The sequence below is a fragment of the Mauremys reevesii genome, linkage group 1, assembly GCF_016161935.1.
Source record: "Mauremys reevesii isolate NIE-2019 linkage group 1, ASM1616193v1, whole genome shotgun sequence".
Classification (NCBI taxonomy): Eukaryota; Metazoa; Chordata; order Testudines; family Geoemydidae; genus Mauremys; species Mauremys reevesii.
Window position 1 is genome coordinate 153,046,304 of NC_052623.1, and position 17,256 is coordinate 153,063,559.

Below are 17,256 nucleotides of genomic sequence, written 5' to 3' on the forward strand. Positions count from 1 at the left end.
AAGGTATTTCCAGTAGAGAGAGGGATGTGTTAGTACCATTGTACAAGGGGAGACCTCATTTGGAATAGTGTGTGCAATTCAGGTCTCTCATGTTTAAGATGAATTCAAACTAGAAAAGGTATAGAGAAGAGCTACTGGGATGATCTGGGGAATGGAAAACTACCTTATGAGAGGAGACTCAAATAACTTGGCTTGTTTAGCCTAACCAAAAGAAGACTAAGGGGAGATATTGCTCACTATAAATACATCAGAGGGATAAATACAAGGAGGGAAAGGATTTAAGTTAAGCGCCAATGTGGCCACAAGAATAAGTGGATATAAATTGGCCATCAACAAGTTTAGGCTTGAATTCTAACCATCAGAGCAGTGAAGTTCTGGAGCAGCGTTCCAAGGGGAGCAGTGGGGGCAAAAAATCTAACTGTCTTCAAGACTGAGCTTGACACGTTTATGGAAGGGGCAGTATGACTAGAACGCCTACAGTGGCACGTGGCCCATTGGTGACTGCCAGTAGCAAAAATCCCCAGTGACCAAAGACGGGACACTAGATGGGGAGGGCTCTGAGTTACTACAGAGAATTCTTTCCCAGGTATCTGCCTGGTGGGTCTGGCCCACATGTGCAGGGTCTAACTGATGACTGTATTTAGGGTTGAGAAGGAATTTTCCCCCAGTCAGATTGGCAGAGACCCTGGGGTGGTTTTTTTTTTGCCTTCCTCTGCAGCATGAGGCATGAGTCACTTGCACATTTAAACTAGTGTAAATGGTGAATTTTCTGTAACTTGCAGTATTTAAACCATTATTTGAGGACTTCAGTAACTCAGACAGAGGTTAGGGGCCTATTACAGTGGCTGGGTGTGGTTCTTGTGGCCTGCAATGTGCAGGAGGTCAGACTAGATGATCATGATGGTCCCTTCTGACCTTAAATTCTATGAGTCCTCATTCAAGAATAGGAACTTGTATAGAGAGACATTTCTAAGGAACTCTGGCTCACATCTAGTACAACAGGGAATACCTAGAAGATGCATTTGGCTTTCCCACAGTTGTGCTTGTAGTTTCTCTAGAGGCAGAGCACAGACAGGAATGAATATAGAAGGATAAATTTGTGTAAAAGAGCTATAATGAATATAAAGGATATTTTCATTGAGGATTATGGTCATAGAGACCCAGGTCTCCTCTCTAGCTCTGTAAGCTCCCAGGCTAACAGTCTGTGCTGCGTAGCATCACCCCAAAAGGTTTCTCAAAGTTCCAGCCTCAAGTAACCAGTCCTGGAACAGGGACCATATTGTGACTCACCAAACAGTAAACCAATGCTTAATACCACATCTAAGGCATGTATCCTTGCACAACACTTCCCCAGTAAGTTTTATTGGGAAGTGGTAAAATGACATTTATATCTTCTCCATTCTGATAGTTTCAAATAATTTCATTGGCACTATACAGATCTTTTCCATAATGCAGCTCTGTAAACAAAAGTAGGTCTTATTTGTGGTGTCATGTGAGGTTACCATTAGGACTATTGACCAACTGGGATTTTCTAGCATTCTATGCTCTGACTTAACAGGCTTTCCTTTCAGCATGCTTAACAGTCAGAACTAATGCAGACTATAACTCTTGTCACCACAGCACTAAAAATCTTCCCTAGCTAGTTTCTGTACTTGCAGTTCATTGCATGTGTAATTAGTACTATCACTCTCTTTAACTGCCCCCTCTTAAATTACCCCCTTTTCACCTGATACAGCATTTTTCATCTGGGACTTTTTATCTGCTGATATTGACAAAGAGGAACAGCCTGATCACACTGGTACATAAGGATTTCAGGAATATCGCTTGTGACTGTCATTTCATGCTCCATCACATCCGTGCATCTCAGATCATAATACTAATTAAGAAACAAGTCTTTTCTTCACCTGTGAGTGGTGCAAAGCAAGCGACAAGTAGGCTGAGCACAGTTAAAGCAAGCACATTAGAATCTTGCTGAACTGGTGGGCTGCAACCTTCTTCTTCCTTCTCTGGGATCTAAACACCTCTGCCATTTTGGTTTTCAGCTCTTAATTTAACATACCTGCTGGAACTAAGGCATATCCAGCAATCGTTTTCCCTTGATACCTTCTCTGCAGCAAGCTACTCCATACATCAAATGCTAATTAATGTATCACTGTTATTTTCAAATGATCAGTACAGTAATGTGCCCTGCAGTCACTAGCTCACTAATACATATGTATTTCCACTGGCCTTCAGCTATAAGGAGCTGCTGACAGTTTTCAGATGTATCTTCTGTACATGTATCTACTGCAGCACACAGCTATTTCCAATCTTTTTCTCTCTCTCTCTCATTTACCACCTGGCAGTAAATACCTTTTTTTTCTGGTTTCTATGTATTAATAGCAATACTTTGCACTTCTATAGCGCCATTCATCCAAGAATCTGGAAGTACTTCACAAAACTTTAATGAATTAAGCCTTGCAACAACGAAAATACAAGTGATCGTTCCCATTTTTACAGATGGGGGAGCTGAAGCACAAAGAGCTTATGACTTGCCCTAGGTCATACAGCTACTCTGAGACAGAACTGGGAATAGAACACAGATCTGCAATCTCACAGTCCTGTGCTCTAGCCACATAAATTACCTTCCATCTCCTCCTGCATCCAATATATGAAAAAAAAATACCATTGCTGCAAAAGGAGCTCTCATGTGCAAAAAATGACTCTTAATTGCCAGTCCTAACTAATGCGTTTTTTCACCACTTATGGTTAAAAAGCTATTCTGTAGGATCACTCTCACAAGAGAATACTACACCTAGGGATTTCTTTATTCCACAGTGTGTGGTGAATCCACTAACCTGAAAGGTCTAGAGTATCTCTGGCAGTCAGACATCGTAACAAATCTTAAGTAATTATGTCAGTTACTTCAAAATCATCTAGAGAATCTATTGAGTAGTAAAAGAGTTGAGACCTCTAAAGCAAATATGACTATCTTCATGCTATTGCAAAGTTCATACGAGAACAAGCTTCCACAGACACAATCCTAGCACCAGAGCCGGCTCCAGGCACCAGCATTCCAAGCTGGTGCTTGGGGCGGCAATCTTCAAGGGGCGGCAGTCCGTGTTGTTTTGCCCCCAGCAGCGCCCCGAATTGCTGTCGCGGACGGCGAGGGCAGTCTGTGTGCCCTTAGGGCGGCAGGCGCGTTTCCGCGGCGGCGGTAATTCGGCAGCAGCTTCTATGTTTAGCTACAGCGAAAGCTGCTGCCGAATTGCCGCTGCACAGTTGTTTAATCATATGGGGTTTTTTGCTGTGTCATCAGAAGATATATGGAGAAAAATGTTGATTGAATAATCAAACCCTACCAAAGGAAATAAAGAAATTCAGATGCTCAACCAGCTTACTCAGCGGCTCCCCAATACTCTATTGCAGGGGTCGGCAACCTCTGGCATACGGCTCACCAGGGTAAGCCCCCTGGTAGGCCGGGCCAGTTGTTTACCTGCCACGTCTGCAGGTTCAGCCGATCGTGGCTCCCACTGGCTGCAATTCGCCATCCCAGATGAATGGGGGCTGCAGGAAGCCACGGCCAGCACATCCCTCAGCCCACTTCCCACAGCCCCCATTGGCCTGGAGCGGCGAACTGTGGCCAGTGGGAGCCGCGATCAGCCGAACCTGTGGATGCGGCAGGTAAACAAACCAGCCCGGCCCAGCAGGGTGCTTACCCTGGAGAGCCATGTGCCAGAAGTTGCTGATCCCTGGTCTATTATTATAAATTATCGTACAGCAATGCTAAGAGGCCACCACTAAGATTGCAGACCCATCATACTGAATGTACACATGGACCCAGAGTAAAAGACAGCAACAATCTTAAATAGTTTATAATCGAACTAGACAAGAGAGAGGCTGGTAAGTGAAACTGAAGCACAGATGAAGGGGAGGGAGGATGGAAGGAAGTAATTTATAGCAGCCCTCAAAAGGATGCAACTTACTTCCCTTTGCCTGCCTATCCAGATCCACTGGCCAGTAAACAGGGGGGTGGAGCCTGGGCTCCCACCAGCCCTCTTATCCCCCTTGTTTAGCTCCCATGCACTGCGCAGAACCCAGTCTCAGGATCCCAGTGGACCTGACCCAGAAGCACAGAGGAGTGGGGGAGTCTAAATCCCTGTATGACCATGTCACAATCTCACCCCAAGATTCCATTCTGCCATTGTGGACCTAGAAACATGCCTTCTTCAAAAAAAGAGACATGATCCTGATTCTTTCAAGTGTTAGAGGTTAAAAGACAAAAACACTATGGATTTTAATTAATTCCAGACCCTTAAAAATACAGATACTGCTAAAATTAAATAACCTCCCCCCCACATTTTTAAAAAATGCATCTTTTGTTTATAAAAACTGCTTTCCGCACCCGTTGGCTTGAAGTGGTTTCCATCATATACAGGGTTTGCAGTTTGGTTCAATGGCTGTCAGCACGCCCACTTTGCAAATTGTTTCCACACCTCTGTTCCAACCTCAATGTCAGCACATATAATCGTGTGACCATCACACATCAAGAAAGCAATGGATTAAGGTTCAATTTGTCTTTCTATTACATTTTCAAAATGAAAGATATCCATAGCTGTAGCCCATAGATGCCTTTAAGCTTGTATGTATCACCTCCACTCCCCCAAATAACCCACCATACCAAAAAAACCCCACCAGCAAACAAAAACCACCAAGGCCAGATGTTTATGAAGAGGAGTCAATCCATAAATCAAGTCATCTCTATGGCAGACCATGCCATCCCTCTATTAACTTACTTCTCTTCCTGAAAATTATCCAAATGAACAGGGCATCTACTTTTATCCCAGGTATAGAAAAGAATACTAGTGGCCAGATACTGGCCCTCTGAGCAGCACAACAGAGCATCTGAGGGTTCCTCTGGCACAGGAGGCATGCTGGTACATGTTAGTGGAGGGCATGTAGCCAGAGCACTGCTGTGCTCTGTCTGACCCCTACCTGGCAGAATAGCTCCTCGGGTCCTGTTACTAGCTAGGTTAATTTATGGGTCCTGGAGCTGCTCCAAGTTACACTGTGGGCTGAACCCACCCGCAGCAGCCTTGGGGACCAGGACAGCACAAAGACAGCTTGAAACCACTATGCCTATCCCCAGGTCCTGCACTGAACACAGATGGGCTGGATCCAAAAATCAAGGTGAACATGCCTGTAATTGTAATGGAGAGAAGTTAAATTGCTGACTTATTTGAGTCGCTTTTGAGTTTTACAAAAAAAAAAAAATTCTAACAATCTTGAAGGGCAATACATATCCAAAGCACTGTTCTGTGCCTCTTTGCACAATATTAACTCATCCATAGTACCTTGAGTATAAAGTTTACTACTCTAAAAAAGAAAATTGAGCGAATACTAATTGCTGTGGGAAATGCCCTGCCAACTGTGTAGTGAGGGGATTCAGTACAAACAGAAGTGTTATATTTAAAAAAATATTTCCTCTTCTGTAAGATTCTCCTTGCACGACCTGGTACATTGACAATATCGCAGAATGCATCATTCTGAGACATCAGAAATACTGGATGTCTTATTTCAACCCATGGCGTCAGTGAAGGAGGAAATGCTGGTAGAATTTCATGGAGGAGTGTTTCTGTCTCTGGTTTTGTTTAAAAATTTACTTTTCTCCTAACTCTCTGCATCTTGTTATCCCTCCTACCCTCATTCATGTGCATCCTGGTTAGTGGGGCCAGTCAGCAGATAAGTCTGTCGAAAGGAGAAGGATGTTCCTGTAATTAAGGGACAGGACTGGACCACAGATGATCTGGGTTCTATCCCAGGTGCATGAGCAGATTTCTTAGGGCAGACTGGATGATCATAATATCCACTTCTGGCCTTAAAAATCTAAGAGTATACCAGATGTCTGGGATTAACTCAATATTAGTTTATTTTTGCAGGTCACATTTAAAGTATGCATCACCATAAAACTGAAAATGTGTATTTTTTTTTAAAAGGAACTTCACACATCCAAATCTACAGTTCAATGGCCTGAGCCACCTGTGGGTGAAAACAGTAGCAGGAGCTAAGTTAAATTCCAAAGCAGAGAGCACTCATGCAGTGCAGTCAGTGCTCTGAGGCTACTTCTAGAATCTGGCACCCCAAATATTCCAGACTCGTGTTTCTATGGTATTTTAGCTTTGTTTGCTTGTGTTTACCTGAATTTACTTTTAATAAAAACTATTGAATAAAAATCATTGGGAGTATTTTGGGTGTTGCTCACTGATTAGACTTTCTCAAAGGCTCCAAGAGGTCTCTTCAGCTATTTTGTGACAATACTAAAGGCCTGTCAAAAACTAGAACTCAGAGTTAAGGATAAGAGTCTGTCCTTGATTCACCCTGTGTTGTGCGAGATATTGGAGCAGATGAAAGACACTCAGGGTGCTGCAGAACAGAAAGCGATATTACATGCTAGATCAGCCACAGTATACCTCATCTCAACAGGGTGAATTAAGGACATTCTTTACTCAGAAATTCCTTGCTCTAGTTGCTTTCTGTATGCTAATTAACATGATTTAAAGTTACTTTTTTGTTTGAATATTCAAGCTAAACACCCTTTGGAATTTTTAAAGTATACAACTGAAAATGCACCGGATATTTATAGATGCTGTCTATTGTCTATAGAGTTAGGTCTAGTCTCTGTTTCCCTTCCCCTCCCATGCTCTCCTATAGAATCATAGACTATCACAGGGCCGCCCAGAGGATTCCGGGGGCCTGGGGTCTTCGGCGGTGGGGGGCCCCCGCTTCGGCGGTAAGTCGGCAGCAGGGGGGTCCTTCCATTCCGGGACCCGCCGCCAAAGTGCCCCAAAGACCCACGGCGGGGACCCCCCGCCGCCGAATTACCGCCGAAGCGGGACCCGCCACCGAAGTGCAGCCCCCACCACGGGTCTTCGGGGCACTTCGGCAGTGGGTCCCGGAACGGAAGGACCCCCCCATCGCCGAATTACCGCCGAAGACCCAGCTGCACTCCGGCGGCGGGTCCCACTTCGGCGGTAATTCGGCAGCAGGGGGTCCTTCTGTCCCGGAGAGGAAGGACCCCCGGACAGTGAAGACTGGGAGCGAAGAAGCTCCGGGGGCCCGGGCCCTGCGAGAGTTTTCCAGGGCCCCCAGAGTGAGTGAAGGACCCCGCTAAAGGGGCCCCGAAAAACTCTCATGGGGGCCCCTGCTGGGCCCGGGGCAAATTGCCCCACTTGCCCCCCCCTCTGGGCGGCCCTGGACTATCAGGGTGGGAAGAGACCTCAGGAGGTCATCTAGTCCAACCCCCTGCTCAAAGCAGGACCAACACCAACTAAATCATCTCTAATCCATTAAAGCAGAGGTCCCTACACTGTGGGGCGCATCCCCATGGGTGGTGGGTGAACCGCCGGCTCAGGGAGGCTAGCTCTTACCCCATCCCGTCTGCCCAAGGCCCTGCCCCTCCCACCGTCTTTCCCTTGCTGAAGCCCATTTCCAGCCCCAGCCCTAACCCCACCCCCAGCTGCGGTCCCAGCCTTGGCCCCCTTACTTCTATCCACGTCGTCCCTGGGAGCCACTACCCCTCTCCGAGCCCTGGCTCGGGGGAGGGGGGGAATGCAGACAGGGGTAAAGGGAGTCAACCCTGAAAATTTTGGGGACCATTGCATTAAAGCCTAGGGGAATAAGATTTATTAAGGTACTCATAAATAAAATCAGCATCTCAATGATAAGACAGCCCCACAGCCACACTCCTTCTACACCATAAGACATTTTATTCAAGTGAAAATATTTCAGGAAAAGCATTGATTTTTCGTAAGGGAGGGGACTAGGGTTTTTGGTTTTTTCCCCTTCTTTTCCAGTCTTCCTTTTAATAGCGTCAGTAGATTTGGGACAAGTCCCCAGTGCACTAGTGCCATGTCCTGTTGCAGATATGCTTCAGCTGCTTATCTGTATGTTTGCTCTGCCTGAGTTGTGCTTGTCAACCTGTCATCCTTGGCTCTAATTACTTCCTTTCCAGCTTATTCTGCAATCATCTTCACATACAAAGCTCCTTTTTCCTATTACAAATCCTCCACAGACCTCAGTATAACTTATAATACCCAGGATGACATATTAAAAACACAGCTCCAAAGATAAACCTCACTGTTTTCGGTAAATTGGAACCCCTCTCCTTGTCAACTTGATGGTTGGCTTTGGAACAATGTCTTTAAAAATGAGGGGCCTGTTTGTATTTTCACATCTGTGAATCTTTCATCCTTCTCCTTCTACTATGTAATTCTATTTGGTGTGGGGGGACAGGCCTCATTATTGATACTTTTTCCTAAATGGGTTTCTAAGATGCATTCCCTGATTCTGATGATACTGAAAATCCATAGCGCTGATCTGTAGTGCTAATTGCAGCTTGAAAATCCATTTGAAAAAAGGTAATTCAGAGTTCAAATGACATGATAAAGACAATGAGAGCAAAACAAAATGCTTTATTATGCTATTATTGAATTAACAACGAAAAGATAAAGTGAGCACTTCAGCAAAGGAAAGAGAGCGGCAAATCTAACAGAAATCTATACATTGCTCTATTTGCTGCTATATCAGCAAGCACAAACTTCCTCAATGCAAACAGAGCTCTGCACTTTCCCTCCAGAGCATTCCAACTCTCATTCTGTTTCTTGCAGTCTTCCGTTCCCCTTCGCTAATCTCTGCATCCTTTCATAGAATTCCCACTTGGGCACCTAAAACATGTCTTACATCACAACCCTATGAACGCTCACACCACTTCAGTAATGCTTTTGAACTCCGCTGATCATGCTGAATTAATGTTACACTGCAGTGTTCATGGCTCTGGCGACAAAATAATTTCTGTCCATTTGTTAGATATTTCATGAAATATATTAGACTCCTACATAATGCAATTTAGCTATTTTATGCATCATGTTCTTTACACAGATTGAACTTGTCTGCATAAAGACAGAGATTCCATAAGTTAACGGGCTCAGCATGTGAAACCAGTGAACTCATATTTATACATCAAAATGACACGGAGTGGCATGCAGAGTAGGGAAGGCAGAAGCTGGGGCACGTTGTCTAAGAAAAAACAACCTTCATTTTCTGCGAGCTACCTTTATCACTACAAGTAGGAAGCTGGGGTTTCCTCCACACCCCCCCCCCCCCGAAAAGCAGGGCACTTAACACTCATGGAGTTTCTGGAATTGTCTTAAATTATTATAAATCTGCTCTAGTATCTGTTACGTGACAGCTCAAAATGTCATGTGACAATCACACAGCTTCATTTAACACAGCTGTAACACCCAAATAAACAAACATAGCTATCTGTCTGAAAAACAAAAGAGAGTGACAAGCTCTTTGGGCAAGAGGACAGAGTTTAAATGACATCACAGCGTTATTTTATTTACTGCAAAATGTTTCCTCTTTTCTGGATCCTCTTGTCTCTTGTAAGGGAAGCAAACAAATACAGGAACAGACTGTATGTCCTACCACTGAAAGAAATAAACACACAAGTAATTCTTTTTTTTTTTAAAGCAGAAGGCCAAATCCTCAGCTAGGATAGATCTGTGTATCTGCATTGTCTTTGATGAGCTCAGAATTTGGCCCACAATTCTTTATATTAAACACAAAATTATTGGCACTGATGTATGGGGGAAACGTTTTGTTGTGAATTTCGCTCTTATTCTTGGGCAGGGGGAGTGTAGGTAATTGAAATCCTGGGGTTCTCGAAGGAGGCTGGCAAATGCTGGATACACAACTTTCTCCTGGTAGTCACTCTATAAAGAGTCACTGGGGTCATGGTTGGAGGCACCTGTACATGTCCTTCTGACAGAGATGTCTCATGTGTCTTTGTAGAGGAAAAGCTTTGTGAAGGGCAGGAGAAATGGCAATTCCCAGAATGAAGATGTGGGAAGAACCTCAAAACCAAAGAGTGGGTTAATTTTTAAATTGAACTCTCCAGTGGTTTTGGTCTATTTTTCATCCAATTGATGGTATTATATTGCCCCAAGTTAAGAACAGGTTTTGGCAGAGACCCAGGGTGGAAGAATCCATTTTCAAATGACATTGGGGAGGCAACAATACGGTGGCTGGGGTCACCCTAGGCAACAACAATGCAACAGTGAAACATATGTCAAGAATAAACTCTAATACTCTTTGGAGGGCCAAGGGAGATTAACCATATAAAAGGTAGAGATTAAATCATTTCCGGAGGAATGAAAGGTACAATTCTTCAGGTCAGAACCTAATGGTTTTTAATGAAGCACTACATTTATCTGGCTATTTTCTCTAACTTAAACAAACTGAATTAAAATGGAGTGACATGTCATCCATTTTTTTAAATTAAATTTTTATACCAATACCACATGTCTGCTAAAATATTTGGAGTTTTCTCGAATACTTTTTGCCTGCAGGCTCAAATTTCTCATCTAGCAATCAGAACTAAAAGCAATGTAGGAATCTGGATAAAGCATTTAAAAATGACTTCTTAAAGACAGGCTATTAAAGCTTCCTGCAGGCCCACAAGATTTTCTTAGCAGATAATCTGTTTTTCCTCACAACAGATACAATTTGTCACACATTTTCAGTCTGATGATGTTTTCTGAAATACACAAAAAATCCAGGAGGACTGGAAGCAAGCGGCTTGTATTGATGAGGAAACTGGAAATGAGGAGGAAGATGGAATTGGACTTGAGATGCATTTGTCATCTGCCCCAGTCTTGCTTGAACCTCATGTATTTGAGAAGCCAGAAGAGGAGAAAGATACTTGCTGGAGGAAATAGAGAAGCTATGCTAGTTTATGAATGACAGCCAGGAGCATGCCTATTACATTAGAATATTGCACCACTGAAAAAATGTTATAATGACTGCTGATTTCCGGTTTCCTTTAATTTACTTCATTGAAAACTGACAGATTGATTGCTTAGCATGGTTATTAACTTTTACGATTCCAGCAGCTGTCTTGGACCATTATGTAAGTTAGAAACTCAGCACACCCTTACAAAAATAAAATAAAAATTGTAACTTACCCAGTAAGAAAATGCCATAATGACTGCAACTGAGTGCAAAGCATAATGGATGGGATTGACATTTCTAAACAATGGGATCATTGTCAGAGTGTTGATGTGTCTAGACCAAAGAGAGTCCATCTAAGTACACATAATGGGAACCATTTTGCAGAATTACCTATCCATCTTGATAAATTATTAACAGGGCTAGCTACTGATGGTGAGAATAGTATGTCTCCTCTGTTTACAAATGCTGTGGTAACCTGAGCCTTGGGGTTTAACTAAATCTGATTTAGTGGACTTGAACTTCAGAAGCAAGGCGTTAGACATCTGTTTCTGTAACTCTGAAAGTCTTTAGTATTCTCAGCTGTTCATTCTTTTGCTTTTTCAGACGTCACAAGAATTCTAACAAGCAAGTTCACAGACGGCAAAGGAGCATCACTGAATTGTACACATTCACACAGGCTGCTTCCTGAATGACTGGTAACTGCTTTGCATTAAACAACCAATATGAGAAGATTTGTGTTTCCTCATGGGTTTTATACCTCCTTCTCACCTCATTTTTCTTTTACTTTTGATTATTACATAAATTGACTTCTTTCCTCCCTCACTCATTTTCTTGTCAGGTGACTTGAGGGTGGATTCTCTTCATTCTGCAGAAGGAATAATTTGACACACTGCATGCAATGAAATAAGCAACATGTCAGGGGAAAAAACAAAACTAAACAGTTATGAAGACCCTGGAGGAAAACTTATGTCTACTGTGAAATATTGCCAACAGATATCATTAAACTGTACAATACTAATCCTTTTTATAAGTCTTGGCAAAGTGAACTGTGCTTTAAAAAAAAACCTAACATTTTGTTAGATTAAGATCTTATCTAAATCTTAGTCTTCACAATATGTCTAGGGAGGGCTGGTCACTCAGAAGCTGCAATGGAGTTTTGATCACAGTGGGAAATGTGGAAATGGAATGAAGGGGCAGGGGGAGACCAGCTCCATTGCAAATGGCATTAATCCTTCACTTCATTATTAATTCAGTAATGATCATAATTAATTTATCTGGCATTAATGCAGCTGTCATCTACATTTCCACTCAGTGTCCTGGATAAAAGTGAAGGCTTTTCTGTGAAGCAACCCACCTTAAAGTGTTGGGGCCAAACCCTCAGTTGGTTTTCATTAGAGCTAGGCTGATTCACACCAGCTGAAGATATGACCCATGCTGTGCACAAATTACTTGCTCAAATCAGTGATGACTTTAAAAATTGTTTTAAAAATCATGGAGGTGAAAGTGGGGAACCAAACACAATCAGCTATAGAATAAGCAGAGGAAAAAACACACACTAAAAAAACCCTCTATGACCGGAAGTGGGGGGTGGGAACCATTTCAGCCGCTCTAAAATGGGGCGCATTTCCTACCCCTTAAAAACCCCTCTCTTTCCTTCACAAAATTTTCCAGAGCTTCTTTGATTCAAGAGCTTCTATGTGTGCACTCACTATGGGCTAAATAGTTGTCCAGTTTGCAGAGCAAACATGTTCCCTTGTGCAAACTACCTATAACACAGGTGGCAGCGCAGGACGGGAAGAAGGCTCCAGAGAAGTGGTTCTCAACCTATTTATCATTGTGGGCCTCATGTGGGCCGCAGATTGAGAACCACAGTGCTCCCCCCAGTGCCCCATGCCCAGCGCCTCCCACCCGGAGACCCCTCCACAAAGCAAGGCCAGGAGCGGAGCCCTGGGCATGGGGCTGGGCAGCCAGACCTTCCACCCCGCTGTGTGGAGCTGGGCAGCTGACTGCCGCCACACAGGGGCCGGACAGCCAGCAGCCAGGACCTGAATTCCGCCACGCATGGTCTTTCACACATGCAGAGCCAGGCAGGGCCAGGTAGCCTAAAACCTGGGGATACTGCAGCACCTCCACAAACCTCTAGTTCCCAGCGCCCCTGACTGCCTCAAGCACCTCCGCTCCCCACAAACCCTGCCCCACTGTGGCACTCACCAGCCCCCTGCTGGCAGGAGCGCTCCAGCAGGCTGCCAGACACTGTCTCCCCCTCGGCCTGCCCTGCCCACTTTCAGGCCAGAGTGGCACATTTTGAATTTTGTTAGCACACAGTTGAGCTGCAGCTCTATATGCTAACTGGGCCACAGGCTGAGAACCGCTGCTCTAGAGAGGCCATTTGTGCAGTAGGGTGGGTGGGTGTGAGAAGTAGTAGGGAATCAGAATACCGTAGTCTTGGCTCTACTCCCAGCACACCAGCTAGTGTAGCTGTGTTACTGGGCCACTAGAGACTGAGCGTTTGTACTGGGTCTACACTTGGCCAAGTTCATTCCCTCCTGGAGCAGCAGGGAAAAAATGGGAAGGAGATTTTGACTCAGAGAAGGGACACAGTCAGAGGCATTCCCCTTTGGCTGCTCCCGGGGCAGTGCAAGAATGTATTTTCCTTGCTCAGCATAGGTGGTGTTAGTCATCAACTTGTTGCCTAATCTGTTGACTGTGCATTAATTATATTGATTACTTTAAAATCTCCAATTGACAAATTAACACTTTGAGGTTTGGTAGGGTCTAGTCCCAGATCAGGCCCAGTGATAGAATTACAGTTAAATTAGGAACCCCAATGTGCACGGTTGCAACACTCACACTTGGAAAGTACCTTCCGTATTTGCAGTTGTTTTATTAACACAGTTGGTGAAGTTACAAACACTCCAATGGTAGATAGTGATCATACAAAGTGAGTGTTTGAGCATTAAAATGTTCACATCATCCCTTTCTTGCTCAAGCGTTACTCTCCATGACCAGTGGACACCATCCAGGCATCTCCCCAAGTATGCAGGCCAGGGTACAGCTTTTATAAGGTATTATGCTGATTCCACTATACCTAATATGTATTCACTAGGGGTTTCAGCCTCTTTTTCTTATTTGAACTTCCACACCCTAATAATGTTAGGGGTCCCTTCTCTGACAGGCTACTAGGCTTTTTATATCAAGCTTATTAGCATATAAGCCAATTAGTTACTATGGCATTTTTGTGGTAGGACGTCTGCTGATGTTCCTAAGTAGTATCAGCTGGTTTCTTGTAGTTACCTGTCAGCAGTTTAGTCTATTTTATGATCTACGGTTACTCTTGGTTAGCTGCTTATATTAAGGTTTATTAGGCCTTGTTTAGTTTAGCTAAGGTATTGTCTTCCAGGCCTGGAGGCTTGTTAAGACCAAAATGCAATACGTCTACTCATACCTATGCCTTACCTAACAGATGCCCATGCCGACAGGCTTCTAAATATTATTCTCTCTACTCATGCCAGTTCTGCTCATTGCCATCAATGTGTGTGCAGCCCTATAAGGGAAGCAGGATTTGGCCCCCTTTTTAATTCTGACACCTTAGGGTGGAATTCACCCCTGAACACACAGCGAACACAAAGTGTATGCACCACGTCAATCCCACTCAACTGGTGCTTTGAGTGTTTAAGGAGATTTAAGTGGTGCATAGGTCTCATGCTGGCCTTCTGCCTGAGAATGAAATTCACTCGTAAACCCACAAGGGTATCGTGAATTGAAATGCCAGAACTTGCTATTGTCATTGAGCAGGCAATGCTTGGTCTTACTGTTACTGCTGCTCGCACAGAGTAGTTCTACTTTGAAGAGTCACCCTGTAACAATGGCATTGTGGCATTCAATGCGTATTGCCTCCAACAGTCAGAAGGAGTCCAGAAATAATATACAATTTGTAAGAAGGAAAAAAAAATCTCGTGGCTCTTTCACTACCAGCACAACTAATTCAGTCTGAAATTTGAGAATCAATTGTGCACTTATCTTCTTGTGCATGTTAATCACCGATAAACGTTCTGCAAACTTAAACTGCCCTTACACAGCCCTATTGCTCCAGGGTTTCCAGATTATGCGAACAGTGACACTTCTGCAATCTCCTTGCTATTAATGTGTTTGCACAAATGTAACTGACTGGAATTTAGTAAACAATTCTGTTGATTATGCACAAGGAAGAACAGCATCCAGCTCAGTCCCTCTCATCTGTGATGGCTCTGTGGAGCGATGCTTGACTCACCCCTGCAGCGCCTCCTGCTAGTCATCAGGAATTAGCTCTTCTCCAGCCATCAGAGCGCCCTCTGCAGGCCAGTGCCCCACTTTCACTTGGCCCCCATATCCCTCCCAGACCCAGTGCCTCGTTGTCTGGGTGCTGCCCCTTGGCCATACACCCCTCAGTCTCAGGGTCTCCCCTCTCCAGGGAACTCCCACCTCCTATCCCCACCTCACCTCAGTAAGCTACTGCCAGTCACCAACTAGCCCCCGCGCCCTGGGGCAAACTGCAGTGTAATCCACTCACCATAGGCAAGGTTGGGTCTGGACCTGCTGCCTCTCTCTGCAACCTAGTGCCTCTATGGGGCCTTGGACAAGGCCCTGCAGCCTGGGGAGTTGCCAGCTTGGAGCTCCCCAGCCCCTCTGGCCTTTTCCTAGCTCTGCCTCACTCTAGTCACCCAGAGCTTCCCAGCAGCCAGGCTCCTCTCTCTCTCTCTGAAGGCAGAGAGAGTCTGTCTGTGCTTCTGGCCCACTGGTCTTTTTATACAGGCCAGCTGTGGCCTGATTGGGTGGCTGTTTCCCCAATCCGCCGAGGCTTGCTGCTTTCCTAGCAGCAGCCCTCTCCCTGTCTCAGCCCTCTTCCAGGGCTGACTTCAAGCTCTTCAGGGCAGGAGCGGGTGGCCACCCTGCTACACTCTGTCATCTAAGACAAAAATATAGTTTTGTCATATATATATATATATATATATAGCACCCCAAGCAGGTGACTGAATCCATTCTTGAGAAAGAAGGTAGAACTTTTCCATTGTTTCTTTTCAGAGCGACTATTTTCTAGGGTAATGTTACTACAGTTCAACTTGACAAAGGAAATTCTGTGCAGATTGACAGATAAGAGTATGGAGCTCTGTAATGTCATTTTTCAGAAGTGAGAGATTTCTAGCATGAGGTCAAGAAACTGGCTTATCCACAAAACTGCTAAGTAAGCCACTTGAAAGAGTGACCATAGCAATTTACTCTTAATCCAGAAAGATGATTTAGAGAGGAGGTATTTTTGCAACAGCCCATCAAGATTTAGGAGCCAAAACAACACTCCAACATTTTAACAAATGGGAAATGGACAAGCGATGAGTGGAAAATTTGGAAGAAAACTGGCTAAGTAAATATTTAAGCATTTTTTTAAAAATGGCAAAAAGTAGCAATTTTCTTTACCACAAAGTTGCTGGCAAAAGCTGTAATTGTCATGTAGACATTTTAACCACATCGTACAGCGCATCAGAGGCAAACAGGTCAGAGGAAAAGTATCATGTGCTTACATCTGTCATTTACAATGTGACTCAATTGTGTGTTTATTTGTTGCAGCGGCCAGAGAGGAAAATATGATAAAAAACATTTGGCAAAATAATCTGCACTTGTTTTCCAACTTCTGCTTGAATGCACAAATCTCAAAGAAATTAGAGTAGGCTGCCTGTTGTGGGGATTTTCCTTGTGTATTGTTGTTGTTTTGTTAAGGTAAGTAGGAAAAAATGGAAAAGAACACTGGATTCTTCAGGGGATCTGTATTAGTAATAGGACTTGGAAGCTTTCACCTTTCAGTCATTTGTTCAAATACAGCACAAGATCATAATCTCAATGATTGTTCCATGCCCATTCTGAACTGTGCTGGTAGTCTCAGTCCAGCAAATTGCTTAAGTACACACCTAACTTTAGACACATGGACTAGTCCAATTTATTTCACATGCTGGAAGTTAGACACGTGCTTCAGCACCTTGCTGAATCAGGACCCTAATGCACATTACAATCACAAATGGCATGCCCTTGATCATCAACAAAAAGGCCAAATACCAAAGAAGCATGGGAATCAAACTACTCTTGTATCTCTGCAGACAGTTGCTCCAGGTCAAGCTTGAGACATGTTGATGGATTGTTTTGACTGTTCCGCAGGAAACAGAAGTTTTCAGTCTTCAGGACCTTTGCTATGGTACGTTCACAAGCATTAAATTAAGTGAAGCCCTAGATGGAACATAGCATTATAGATGGAACTGATAGTCCAACACTTTTCATTATAGGATCCTGTTTTCAGTTACTTATAACTTTGCCAAACTTTAATGGTTCAGTTTGACATTCTCCATGCCAGGTGTCTGCCTTACACCAATTTTTTTTTAAAGTTTCAGTTAAGACAGTTCAGCCATTTCTAAACAGAAGATTAGGGAAAAACATGCTGCTTTGCCCATGTTAAAAAAAAAT

General features: G+C 43.9%; 1 long non-coding RNA gene across 1 annotated transcript; it reads right to left on the reverse strand.

The window, feature by feature from the left end:
- Nucleotides 1–1,334: 1,334 nt before the first annotated feature.
- Nucleotides 1,335–4,100, reverse strand: LOC120395606. The gene is made up of 3 exons (XR_005592718.1): nucleotides 3,966–4,100; nucleotides 2,838–3,337; nucleotides 1,335–1,457 (listed from the first exon to the last, which is right to left on the reverse strand). It is a non-coding gene; the product is annotated as an uncharacterized LOC120395606 (long non-coding RNA).
- Between the last annotated feature and the right edge of the window lie 13,156 nt (nucleotides 4,101–17,256).